Genomic DNA, 13704 nt, shown 5'->3' with positions numbered 1-13704 from the left:
ACCTACATCACGCAGACACATGTACACACTATCTCCCTAGATATGGTATTTCTTACACCCACAACTAGCGGACACAGACCCATACACAAGGGCGTAGTGTAAGCCACTGGTAAGGAGGTTTCTTAAACGGTTAGGCCAGCGTTAGAGACCGGCAACAAGGACGATGTACCTAGCGGCAACCACAGACCTGTATCACGATTACGGCGACGGAGAGCATGGATTGTTTTCCTTGTGGAAGCGTCCCGTGGGCTGCTGAGCTCGTCGTCGTTGCTGGGGTCTAGGGCCTAATTTGTAAAATAATCTAGCAGGATTTAGTCGTTGAAAATAGAGAGATGCAGGGATACACAAAGACACTAGATTCATAAGATATGACATCATAATCTCGCCAAGTAGTTTTAGTCGACAAAAGCAATCACAAGCACGATGGTGTCTTTCTTTCTAGAATATATGCTTCATCTGTATGGTTGGGATATCTATCAGCTCACAAGGACTATTAAACCCTCACACATGGACTTTAGGTATCTCAAATAAGTAGTAAGCGCCAGCAAGCCTTTTTTTTTTGGCTTATTTGCTCACCAGCCAAATCCTGATTTTTTCCATCCTTTGATTGCACGACAATAAATCAACTCACAAGAACTAAGAAACATCCATTTACTAGGTACCATGTTAAGCTCAAAGATACATGAGAGAAACTACAATATACATGAGAGCTGACATTAGATTGCATCAAGAGTGCTCAGGTAGCAACACGAAAACCAACTGAGTTTAGACATCTTCTCATCAATAGCTACCATGATTTTGCACTGCAAACTTTTGCATTATCACATCAACATCTTCTCATCAGGTTCTAACACGAGCAAAATTTTCTCATCACTTCTACCATGAACATTCATATATCAATATATTTTCAAAAAAAATCTTCTCATCAGTTTCTAGCCATGGTGCTGCATTGCAAACACATAACAATGTCAATCTGGATCTCAAGGCAATAGCATAGATAGAAGAACCTCAAGTCAATTCCACACAATAAGAGTAACATGAATTAAAAATAATAGACATATATATATAGCTAATCGTACCATAGCTAGATGGCATCGGAAAAATCAATACACACAGCTAGCTACATGAAAATAATTGAGTCTGGACATGAATGCAAAGCACTATCTAGGTACTAGTGAGCTACTGACATATGCATGCAGTCCTAGGCAGCTAGTTTGATCTGGGTAGTAATTGCAGGTATAGTGCCAAACTGAATGGAGCAAAATCTTGTCCGGCAAACACATAGAGCACCATATTCTAAAGCAAATACCCAGAACACTATGAGAATAGCAATGTATTTGATCATGACGGAGGAAAAAATCAACCTATGCGCCGGGACGACTTTCAAGGTTCAGCAAAACAGAAATCCATATTTTGATAACCAAGACAACATTATATTTCTTCTTGGCCGAAAAAACAGAATAACATAGCGACAAGATAGAAAAAACCAAAACAGAAGAGTTCACAGTTTCACACACACAAGGAAGTCTACTTAAGTGGTAATAGTTACTTTGGCAACACTAACTTCACTAATGGGTAGCCCAAGTTAAACTGGATTGTGTGCATTTGAAGTATATAAAGGCGGCATCTAATTGGAAGATCGACTCCTCATTCTGACTGATATGGAAGTTCATATCCTGGTTCGGCAAATAGAAATCCATCTTTCGGGAACCAAGACAATATCAGATTTCTTCTTGGCCAAAAAACAGAATAACATATCAACAAGAGAGAAAATACAAAAACAAAAGAGTTCGCATACACACGGAAGTCTACTAAGCTGGTAAAACTTACTTTGGCAGCACTAAGTTCGCTAATAGGTATCCCAAGTTCAACTCGGTTACGTGCATTTGAAGTTTATAAAGGGGGCATCTAATTGGAAGATCGACTCCTCATGTACGTGATATAGTAAGCAACATATATAGATTATGTAATAACAACCTGAAACAGGATCATTTGTGTAATGGATGACCATACTTGCCATGCAACAGGTGAGTAGAAAAATCTCTCGATTTGGTCCTTGACCTGAAAGTTACATGTCTAGTTCAGCATGATTGTATCGGTCACTTCATGCTAAGAACGCCATCTTTGCGAGCAGCTCTTGTGCTTCTGGATGCCATCCCAGAAACATGAAAAAAAAAATACCAGAAGAGCATGCAAGACAGCCACTCACCACAATAGGAGGTCAATGTCTTGGGTCCCCTCTCATGCTGCCATCCACACTTGGATTACACTGAAATGATGTGGATTAGGCACCACCTAGGTACCAAGATATTGCATGTCTCCGGGAGGCGATAAGAACCTGAAAGGGCAAGAGTTAAATGACCATAAAAGGAGTCGTAGAAAATATTGGAAGTTTTGACTCGCTATGCGACAATGCTAAATTAACTCAAGAAATTCATGGATGCCTGAAGCCATTAGTGTTTTACACATATGTCCCACAGATTGCAGAAATTTATGGTCACACAACAGTCCAATATCAAGATATTGGTACATATGAAATATCCTCTGAGATGAATAATCAAAACAGAGTAGCTGAGCATGATGCCTACTTCTAACAATCAGCACTAGTCTGATCAGAAATTTCTAACAATCAGCATTTCCAGCCATGATTCCTCTACACTTTGCACAAGCAAGCAAAAAAATGGAATCATTTTCTATGTACACATGACCCAACAAATGGAGCAAAGCTTCACCGGTGCAAAACAAGATGGATGATGCTAACCAACTATAGTTTTAGTAGGTGCATTCTCATGCATAAAAACATGGTAGACAGAAACCATGAGCTCGGTTCGGTTCAGTCAAATAAAAGTCGGGCCAAGTCTAGAACTGAGTTTCAAGTAGTTATTGAATATTTATGACAGAAAATTGCAAAAAACAGAGCAGGTCATTTAACTTTCTAAGCAAGCAGTCCATGCCAAACAAGCACACCCATATCGACTTGTTTCAAGCTCGTACTGAAGAAGCAGAGCATCCAGTTCCAATTCCTATGTCTGGAATGATCCAGCATCATGCTTGTGTGCCCATTAAATCTATCTAAAAAATTATAATTGGAACTAGATTAGATGGTTCGTACCAGAAAAAGATCCAAGGGGCATGCTCCTCACCAGCAGAGTCTATCCTCGATCGTCTTCTGAGGCCCAGGCCTTGAGGCACAACTGCAGCATGGACACCAATTGAAAAATATGTCTGAATCTATGTGGACATGCAGGACCACAGCTTATGATTACATGAAAAATGCGAGCATCAGATACGGCTGCATTAGAGCAGGAGAACTGATCAAGTTATCTGCAATGAGTAAAAGGCACAACAAATGATGCATTCCCGAATGCAACCCCCCCCCAAGAAATCCCAAATTCTTAGTTTATTACTGAAAGAACGGTACATTACCACTCCAATGTAAATACCAGCAGTCCATGTAGGAAAATCAGAATAAACCAATCACTCTAAGCAAGCTGTTCTATTTCTCCCCAGCCTAACCTATGGCACATAACATAGGCTAATAATTTATGATTGACAAGCACTTTCTATGAACACAGACTGAAGCCCAGGTGCACATGTAAATTTGATTAGAGTTGACAGCACTCACGTTTTGCACTGAGTTGGAACTCTGGTTTGATCGGGCAAAGCTAAAAGGCCAATTAATGTTGTTTTCCTTTCTGTCATGGCACGAGTAAAACAATTGGAACATTTAATGCTGCAAGGAAATAACAATCAAAACCAAAGATGCATCAGCTTAACTACAAGCCCATAATACAAGTACGCATGAAATATGTCCGTATGGGATGAGTTCCAGTAGAGCCTGTTACCATGTATACTGCTGAAATAGCTGAATCAAATGCCAGTAAACCACAAACATATGAAACCATGCAATGCATACACACATACTATAGAAGGAAACATTACCATGCAGTAGCTCAAGATCGCCAGAAGATGCCATTAGCAACAACTCCAACTGCACTTTCGGCAGCAGTCCTCTGTGGCTCCTCGGCCGACATCCTGGGCCAGAGAGAGCCCGTCCCCCCAGCCAGTCAAACACCGTCACCAGTGACCTCGCCCATGCATCAGCGAGTCGATCTCCTGCAGTAAATAGAAAACGCCTGATGAGCATACAATCAACAGCTACGAGAAACCAAGCGTAATACAGTAAAATGGCAGGCAAGATTGACATATTTTACATTCCCATGATTATCAAGCCCTGTCTAGTGAAGCAGAAGGCTGGATAGAATTTTCTTACACTTCAAGGATTACCGAGAGCTAAACAGTTGTACGGTACACAGGAATCATGCACCAGCTAAGTGACCTAGTCAATTAGCAGCAGGTTACACTACGAATCATTAGGAACAAATGAAGCAACGAGGACATCCTGAGCGCAAGCAGGCCACTAAGAGCAAACTATATCAATTAATGGCGTCACCATGGTTACACACGACTCTAGCTACTCTCAAAATGAGCAGATTTCAGAATAATTTAGATACAGTAGAGCAAGAACTGATCAAGTTATCTGCTAAGAGTAACATGAACAGCAAATGATGCATTCGTAGATTATCCACACATATCATGATCCAAAAGAATAAATAAATTTAATAAAGTTAGCTAAATTTAATAAAGTGTTGATGTAAAAAAATTGCGGACTAAAACAAATTAGTTGTCACAAATCATAAACTTGATAAAAATATGACCATGTCAAGTGGGTAACTATTGTAACGACCCGGCACCATTTTGGATGGTAGAAAATGATATCGCAAAAGCAAATGCATGACTACCACACATTGATGCAGCAAGAATGCTGGAGTCGGTAACTTTACGGCCAATGAAATGAATATGCAAAATATTACAGCCAAACACGTCATCTCTCTCAGACTTGCCTAACAACAGTACTTTGTTTTTATGAAGCTTGCGAAGGCATGGTTTCGCACATTAAAAAATTAGCATGGCTGTCAACAAGGAATATAGAGGAAGTTCAAACCTTAGAATCCAATGAACATGACAATTATTCACAAACAGAGCAGGCAGACAAAAAACACTAATCCACAGCTAGAACTTGGGTTCGATTTGATAGCAAATATCTGCGGTAAATTGACTTCAGGCCCTATATCAACGTATAGGTGACAGACCTCAAAATGAAGGATTTATAAAAAATTAACAATTCCATGTGATGCAGCTAAAGTGTATTATTCACTAGTAAGAAGATAATCGTTTCTAATTGCCTCATTCTAGAAAAAGATAATGGTACCATAAACAAAATGATATAAGCTTGAGGGCTCTCACAAAGAATCGTTAAGAAGCAAAGGTGCTCAACGTGCAGAAAAAAGCCAACTAAGCTAGTAGCCTCGCACAACATAATAAATGCATCAATATTCTAAAATACAAATATCACCATGGAAGGTTCAGGTTACACTGAATACCAAAGGCTGGTTCCTATGCATAATCAAGCAAAATGCTCACTCCCACCCAGTTCTGATAATTCTTATCAAGTGCAAGGAAGCAACACTGAGCCAACTAACATAGATAGGAGTGGCACTTAATGATACATTTATGCAAGGTTAAAAGCTAAGGTACAATTTTTGACAATGCAAGCTAGGTCGCTTATCAGAGATACCTGACACTACGCAGGGACATAGAACAAAGTTTCAAGTAGTTATTAAAGATTTATGCTAGCCAATTGCCGAATACAAAGTAGGTCATTAAACCTTCTGTAGTTTTGGCCGCTAAAGTTGCAGAGAAAACAGTCCAGACCAAACATGCAGGAGTAACAACTCATAGTTAAAAGGATAATTAAATCCAATTTCAAATAATATCCCAACCTACCTACCAATATAAGAGTAACAACCCACAATTAAAAGGAATAACCAGTCACAGTTAAAAAGCTTGACATACCATACCTCAAAAAAAAGCTTGACATACCAAAGAAATCATAGGACAATGGAAATTATTACTGTTCTAGATTAATTAGCAAGGTACTCAAAAGTTCGGCATTACCTTTGTTGTTTTCTCGACATCAATACCTGCAAATCAAACAACATACTTCAATTAACAAAATAGTCACAACCAATGTGACGTACATTGCTACAATCCAACTCAAACAGCGGTTTAACCAGAGAGAAAACTCCAGGATACCAAACAGTTAACAATAAAAATGAGCAATCATTTCACTGATTTGTAAATTTTCCACTATATCATAAAAGCGATGCAAACAGAGGTGGAAGTTGAATTTGCACAGAGAACTCTTATAGAACAATTAACAATAAGAGAGTCATCAATTTTGCAGCGGCATGCATATTCGCAATTATATGACTTGTACAAACAGAGCATTACCAATTTATCCTAATCAACTTTAAAAGGAGAAATTATTTCATAGTAGCAAGCATAATTACAAATATCTAACAGATGGTGAGGATTTGACACAGAAAACCACATAAGGGATTATCACTAAAAGAAGATGATGCCGACCTAACAAGAATTCAAATAAGCATGTCATTTTTATAGGCATGGTGAACTCCCCTCAAAGGCAAGCCCAAACAAACAACAAACATAATTCATCTTAGTCAAAAATCTTAAATAAGACACTATGGAGATAACAGAAACAAGCTCAAGGTCAATTCTACATGAAATAAAAATCGTCGGATCATGCTTACATTGATTAAGTCAACCAAACCAAGCCCACACTATAAAGACATATATTCTATCTAAAACATTCAGCCCTCAAAACGAGCACATCTTAAAATAATTTATATACAGTAGAGCAAGAGAACTGATCAAGTTATCTGTAAAGAGTAACATGCACAACAGATGATGCATTCTAGAGCATCTACAAGAATCAGGATCCAAATGAATAAATAAACTATCCGGTTAGCTGAATCTAATAAGGCTTTGATGTAAAGAATTTCGGACTAAAGCAAATTAGTTGTCAAAAACTTGATAAAATACAATCTCATCAAGTGGGGAGCTATAGTAATGACTTGACACCATTTTTGATACTAGAAAATTATATCCAAAAGCAAGAATAGCACACGTTGATGCAGCAAGAATGCTAGGATCAGTAAATTTACTTCCAATGAATTGAATACGCAAATATGTTACAGCCAAATACATTGTATCCCTTAGACTTTCGTAAAACGGTACTTTACTTTAATGAAGCTACAAAAGGCTTGGTTTGGCATATTAAAAAATTAGCATGGCTGTCAACATGGAATAAAGAGGAAGTTCAAACCTTAGCATCCAATGAAGAGGGCAAGTATTTTACAAACATAGCAGGCAGACAAAAACAGTAATCCAGAGCTAGGAATTGGGTTCGATTTGATACCAAATATCTGCGATAAATTGACTTCAGGCCATATATCTAAATATAGGTGGCAGATCTAGGAATGAAGGATTTATAAAGCAAACTAACAATTTCATGTGATGCAGCTAAAGTGTATTATAATTACCAGTAAGCAGATGATTGTCTCTAACAGCCTAATTCTAGACAAGCACTGGTTGAATTCAAAATAAAGCACAGTAGTGTATGCGATATCTCAAAGAAGGGCCATAGAACAGAGTTTATTAGAGAAACTTGACAATGTGAGCTAGGCCGCTTATTAGAGAAACTTGACACTAAGAAGGGCCATAGAACAGAATTTCAAGTAGTATTGAAGATTTATGAAACCCAATTGCCAAAAATAATGTAGGTCATTAAACCTTCTGCAGTTTTGGCTGCTAAAGCTGCAGAGCAAGCAGTCTGGGCAAAATGCAGGAGTAACAACTCATAGTTAAAAGGATAAGTAAATCCAATGTCAAATAATATCCCAACCTACCTACCAATATAAGAGTAACAACCCATAGTTAAAAGGAATAATAACTCACAGCTAAAAAGCTTGATATACCAAGAAATCATAGGACAATAGAAATTCTTGCTTCTCTAGATTAATTAGCAAGGTACTCGAAAGTTTGGCATTACCGTTGTTTTTTCTCATCATCAATACCTGCAAAGCAAACAATATACTTCATTTAACAAAATATTCACAACCAACGTGACAGACACGACCTCTCCTAGCTAATCCGCTAATCCAACAAACACGCTCTAGCTCGAACTGCTCCTGGCCGCGAGCTGACCTGCATAGCTGCCCCCTCGAGCTCTCGCTGGCATGATTTTATGCCGCTGTGTCCAGCGCTGTTCAACATCGTTCCCAGGCACCTTGCACCTCCATTGTCCCGGCGTTCAGCGCTATCTCCTTCAGCGTCCATGGTGGGAGGGCGGAGGATGAGGCTTCCTGATCACATCGCCGCCGCGCGGGCGACTGTAGAAACAAGGGATAGAACCAGATACGAGGAAGGAGCCGATGCTAATTAATCGGTTGTTAACGAGTTAAGAACGCGCTGGGGGTTATTATTGGCGTTGACCGTTTGGACAGGTGTCAAGTGCAGAAGGGATGCACAGCTACCCCCGCATGTAGCGGGTTTCTTCCGTTTGTTAATTTGCCACAATATCAGGAAAGCGATGCAAACAGAGGTGGAAGTTGAATTTGTACAGAGAACTATAATATTCATGCTTGTAGAGAAATGGACAATAAAAAAATCATCAATTTTGCAGCAGCATGCATATTCGCAATTACGGCCTAATCAACTATTAAAAAAAAAGTTATCTCATAGCAGCAAGCATAATTACAAAGATCTCACAGATGGTGAGAATTTGACATAGGAAACAACATAAGGGAGTAGCACTAAAAGAAGAAAATGATGCCGACCTAACAAGAATTCATATAACCATCTCATTTTTAGAGTAATGGTGAAATCCCCGCAATGACAAGCCCAAACAAACAACATACCAAATTTAACTTTGTCAAAAAGCATAAATAAGACAAAATGGAGATAACAAAAACAAGCTCTAGGTCAATCCTACATGAAAGAAAACTCACTGGATCAGGTTGACATTAAGTAAGTCAACCAAACCAAGCCCGCACTATAAAGACATATCTTCCTATCTAAAACATAACTAGTCTCTGTTTTTGAGTCGAACGACTAGTTCTGAGGCGGGACAAAAAGGCCTACCCGTGAAACTCTACCCCTCCAGATCGAAAAATACCCCTCCTACCCAACCGCCTTTCCTCTGGCTTCCCTTCCCCTTGTGCCGCCTATCACCTGGCCACCACCAGCTCGCTGGCGGTGCGGGCACCGCCGCCTATCACCCATCTATTGTGCTTCATTCCTCCACCCATGATCTCCTTCACAACTGTACCTGTGTCTTGAGCTGCTCTCCACTCCCTTATGCCATCAATATCTACTATTAGTAGCATGTTTACTTAGTATTTTTTTAGTAGTTACAACTGGACTACATGTCGATAATTAAGTCTACCACTAATCGAGACTAGTTATGACTAGTATGTGAGTCGGTACGTACCCCAGCAACGCGTAACTCTTAGTTGTTAGGGCAATAAATATGTACACTAAGAACTGCAAGAATAAGAATCACAAGAGCCTACAAAGGAGGTAAACTGTGATGATTACGATTATGTTGTTCATCGTCTATCAAAAATGAGGGAGTGCACAACACACAACAGTCCTACAATCATGCATCAAATATTCTCTCCTAGTACAAATCGTGTCTTTGTTTTGACCTATGTAAAGCTGACCTCAGATATCAGCGCCACTCTGAGATATCATCACCAACATGCGCGATATGCTGTTGGTTTCCTCCTTAGCTGTCCAACGGCATGTACTGGGCCATGATGGCACGGTTCTCCGAATCCATCTAACTTTGGTTAAAAAAGCAAATACCGGTGTTATTTTCCACATCAAAATAATCACGTCGTCTGGGAGGATGAGCAGAGATGCCTCTTACCCTTAGCCTGTATTTGTACATTGCGTATGTTCCGACCCCTGCAAAAAAAGTCCGAAGAAAATAATCCAGCCAACTTAGACGCAGCGGGTTTACCTGCAAGAAGTTTATAAACAACATTAGACTTCTCTAACATAGAAAAGGTGAAATGAAACAGTGAATCTTTTACTTGCCGATGGCATATTTCTTGGCAGAACGGCATAATTGTTTTAATACACATGGATCCCCAAGTCTTATCACTCGAGTTCAGGTAAGAAAAGTGGAATGCAATACTACAACAGTAAAAGAGGATGCCATTTGCTAAATGATATGATAAATAGCAATACATGTAGTGATGTACATATTTCTACTTACAAAATTGTACAATAATTCAACATGTACAAACATCAAGGAAAAACTCTTATGGAGGCAACCATTGTATATTAAGCAACTAGCAAATCCCCATTTTCCTTCATAAAAGTACAGAGCACTAAGTGACTAAGCAACAACCAGTCCAGCATTTAATCTGAAGTTAAATATCAACCTTCTCAAACAACAATTATAGGTTGGCTAGACCCTTGGAAAACTAAACCCACTTTTATCACCATGGCATTCAGTCTAGATTCAACTAAAGGCTCTCCAAAGAAAAAGTCCAGCACAAAACAAAGGGGCAAGGAAATAGTAAGGACCCTGAGCATGAAACTAATGCATAGTCTTGCAGCATCAGAAAGATACAAATGAAGTGGCATTTGCTTCATCGCGGCTGTCATCAGTCACCTCCACCGAGGGGATATCCATCTGCCAATGAAAAGCCAATACATTCGAGAATTCAGTTCATATTTTGGCCAAGATCAAATATCAATTAAGTGCTTCACAAAACAAAAGTTCACGAAATAGAACTCGCGAATGTTTTAGTCCATCTTGTAAATTAAGATAGAAACTAGTAACTAGCAGACCACCAGAAAGAACATGTCTATAGCTAAACATACCTAGAAATAAAACAAGAAACCTATAAACATATTCTATTATTTATCAGGATACGATGAACCACCTACATGATGACATGATCAAGTACTCCGAGACAAAACATGGTGAACCCATTTATTCGTTGCTTTCTCTATCTAGTTTTCTCCCTATTCATCATTTGTAGATTTTCTTGGCCATGAGCAGTTTGTGTTGGACCATGGTTTTGATCAAGTATGCGATTTTAGGACTTGTAGGCTGAAGCCTCCATTACATTACGGGACAGCAAGATTTCTTCAGACTTGTACTTTCTAATTCTAACAGAAGTAAAAGGAGAGCCTGATGTAAAGCTAAACTGTGCGTTGGATTAGGTAGTTCTACCTGCATGTACCATCGGTATATTAAGCATGGATCTTGCGCTGATATAAGCTAGAACCAAATGTCACCGTAATTTAATTTGTAGCATTACATTACACGGTAATTCTGTTTTGGAGACAACTATGTGATACTATAATACGAACTCTTTCGTGTTTGCAGATCAGGGACGGTTACACATTATGAAAAATGAATTTACAGCTGAAAGGAAAGTAACAATTGCAGATCACCAGCCACCTCCACCTATGGGATATCCATCCGCCAATGAAAACCCAATGCATGTGACCATTCGGTTCAGATTTTGACTAAGATCAAATATCAACTAGGTGCTTCACAAAACAAGAATTCACGAATGTTTGATTCCATCTTCAGACTTACTTTCTAATTCTAGCACAAGTTTTATGTTTTGCGGATCAGGGATGATTAAACTTTATGGAAATGAATGCACCGCTGAAAGGAAAGGAACAATTGCAGTAAAGCCGTATTTATGTTGGTGTGTTGGAGCTGCTTTCCAGATTTCGATTTACTTAGGACTCTATTCCAAAAAAAAAAAAAAAACGTAGTCACCAATGATGCATCAGCGAGTATGGATGCGAAGTAATGTCAGCCCACCCTAGTTAGTAGTCCAGTTTTTCCTATCTGCTGCTGCTCGTGAGGTGCACTGATCTTTCAAGAACAGGTTTGATATGTGTTGTTAGTCGAAACAATTAGGCAGAGAGGGAAAAAAGATGACCTTTTGGTTGAGATGGGGCTAGACGAGCTGGTCTGGTCGTGGAGCATGTACCTGACCTGAGGTCGTCCCCTTGTGCGAGTAGGCAGTGGTCGAGCTCAAGCTCTCTGTCCCCCCACCGGAAACGCCCCCGAAGCTGCTGGCGCCATTGGAGGAGGCCATCCGAGGTGGGGGACGAGGATGAATAGGGCCGGGCGGAGAAGCAGCCGGCCACCAGCGGCGCGCTCGCCGGCGGTGCAGGTGGTCGCCGAGCCGGGGATCTCATCGCGCGCGGTGGAATAGAGAGAGGGAGAGGGGGGCGTTGCCGGCATCCATGGTTGTGGTGGAGGCCGGATGGAGAGATTGGAGGGGAATGCGGTGGTGGAGTGGAGACGGTGGATGGGAAGAAGAGGATCTCATCTCACTCACCATCTAAATCCTCTCTCGATATCTTCGGAGCCAGCCATTGAAACGTCAGATCGAAATAAATTGCAACAATCTCGGAGTTGAATAATTTGGAGGCTCATTGGTATCATAACCAGAAATCGTGGATTTATTTACTACGTACTACGAGGTAGTAGGAGTATGTGTTTGCTAGCAAGATTTGCTCTCATTTGTTGCACGATTAATGCAAATCCCAGCTAGCGTCCCTCACAATTTGTTGGTCGATGGCGGCATAATTGCGCCGATGGAAGTTAATTCTGCTCATGAAACGTCACGGCGGTAATGGCTGCGTCGTTGTGGTTGGTGCTAATTATGTACTGACTGGATGACCAGTTAGCTATGTACTCTACATATACTACTAGATCGGTTGACGGTTGGCGTGTAGTATTTGTAGTAGTAGAGCAAGCGGCATCATGCATATTTCATGCTCCATTAGGGTGAGCATGCAACCACACTTCCACCGACGATCTCTCCATCACGGCAAACTCGAACGCTGCCGTCAAGGTCCTCGCCTCACAAATGTTATTGTAGGGTGCTACCATGCGGACCAGAAGGCTCATTTAATTCTTGTTGATCGTACATGTTGTTCCCACGTCGGCGTTCTTCTTCGTTGGCACCGCCAAAATGAGCGAATGGTGCCGGCGCAACGCATGTGCTTGCCGAGTTCCTCATCGGTCGTGAACTTGGCTCCGCACTCGTGTGTTCTTCCTGCTTGTGTTGCTCCTTGAAGACCACGATGGCCGTAGCCGCTTCATGGTCGATATTCGTCAATACCATGTCTTCCTTTCCCTGAGTCGTCAACACGGTCTCATCTCCACCTTCCTTCGCCGTTGGTGCCCAAGAGGCTAAGTTCTTACAAGAGTTAATTGGGTTGGCGGCCTAGAAATGGGAGTTTCGCAATATAAGCCCAAAATGTTCTCGTGGGAGAGTCGTGTTTGTGGCCCCTATTGGTTCCGCATAGTGTTCAAAATATTTGCTACATGCATATTTTCTCCTTATTTGTATTAGGATAGGTCATAGTCATGTGGATACCCTAAAACCAGCCTAAGTTATTACAAGAACTGGGTCGGTGGATGTAGTAGCTAAATGTTAGCGGAGTGCACCCTTTCTTTTATTAATCTGGAATTTGTGTCGATCGATGGAGGGAATAAAATGCATTTTTCTGTCGGAGAGAGAAGGAGTTTTTGAGACGGTAAAGCGAGCATGGTACATGATCAAATTTGGTCTCTTGGATGGAGAAGAAAAGAGGGAGTGGACGAAGCATAGATGACGGAAAACAAGTCAAGTCAGCGTGATTCTAATTTTAAGTACTAGCTGTCTTGAGCTGCTCCCCACGCGAGGAAAGATACATGCGGCCCGAGCTCAAAACAGTCTACACCGA

General features: G+C 40.5%; 1 long non-coding RNA gene across 12 annotated transcripts; it reads right to left on the bottom strand.

Annotated features, from left to right (window-relative positions):
• Positions 1 to 602: 602 nt before the first annotated feature.
• On the bottom strand, positions 603 to 12653 carry LOC127302902 (uncharacterized). 12 transcript variants are annotated; one of them, XR_011745821.1, is made up of 13 exons: positions 11955 to 12652; positions 10522 to 10630; positions 9857 to 9949; positions 9648 to 9770; positions 8131 to 8315; positions 7976 to 8000; positions 6019 to 7349; positions 3943 to 4116; positions 3626 to 3733; positions 3113 to 3194; positions 2210 to 2338; positions 1978 to 2061; positions 603 to 944 (listed from the first exon to the last, which is right to left on the bottom strand). It is a non-coding gene; the product is annotated as an uncharacterized lncRNA (long non-coding RNA). The 12 variants fall into 12 exon arrangements; XR_011745818.1 differs by having other exon boundaries at positions 6019 to 6044; positions 7250 to 7349; positions 8131 to 9770; positions 11955 to 12650; XR_011745822.1 differs by having other exon boundaries at positions 8131 to 9770; positions 11904 to 12653.
• Positions 12654 to 13704: the final 1051 nt, after the last annotated feature.

Source organism: Lolium perenne, chromosome 5 (genome assembly GCF_019359855.2).
Source record: "Lolium perenne isolate Kyuss_39 chromosome 5, Kyuss_2.0, whole genome shotgun sequence".
Classification (NCBI taxonomy): Eukaryota; Viridiplantae; Streptophyta; class Magnoliopsida; order Poales; family Poaceae; genus Lolium; species Lolium perenne.
The sequence above is the reverse complement of the archived record's forward strand: the minus strand, read 5'-3'. Positions and strand labels throughout refer to the sequence as shown.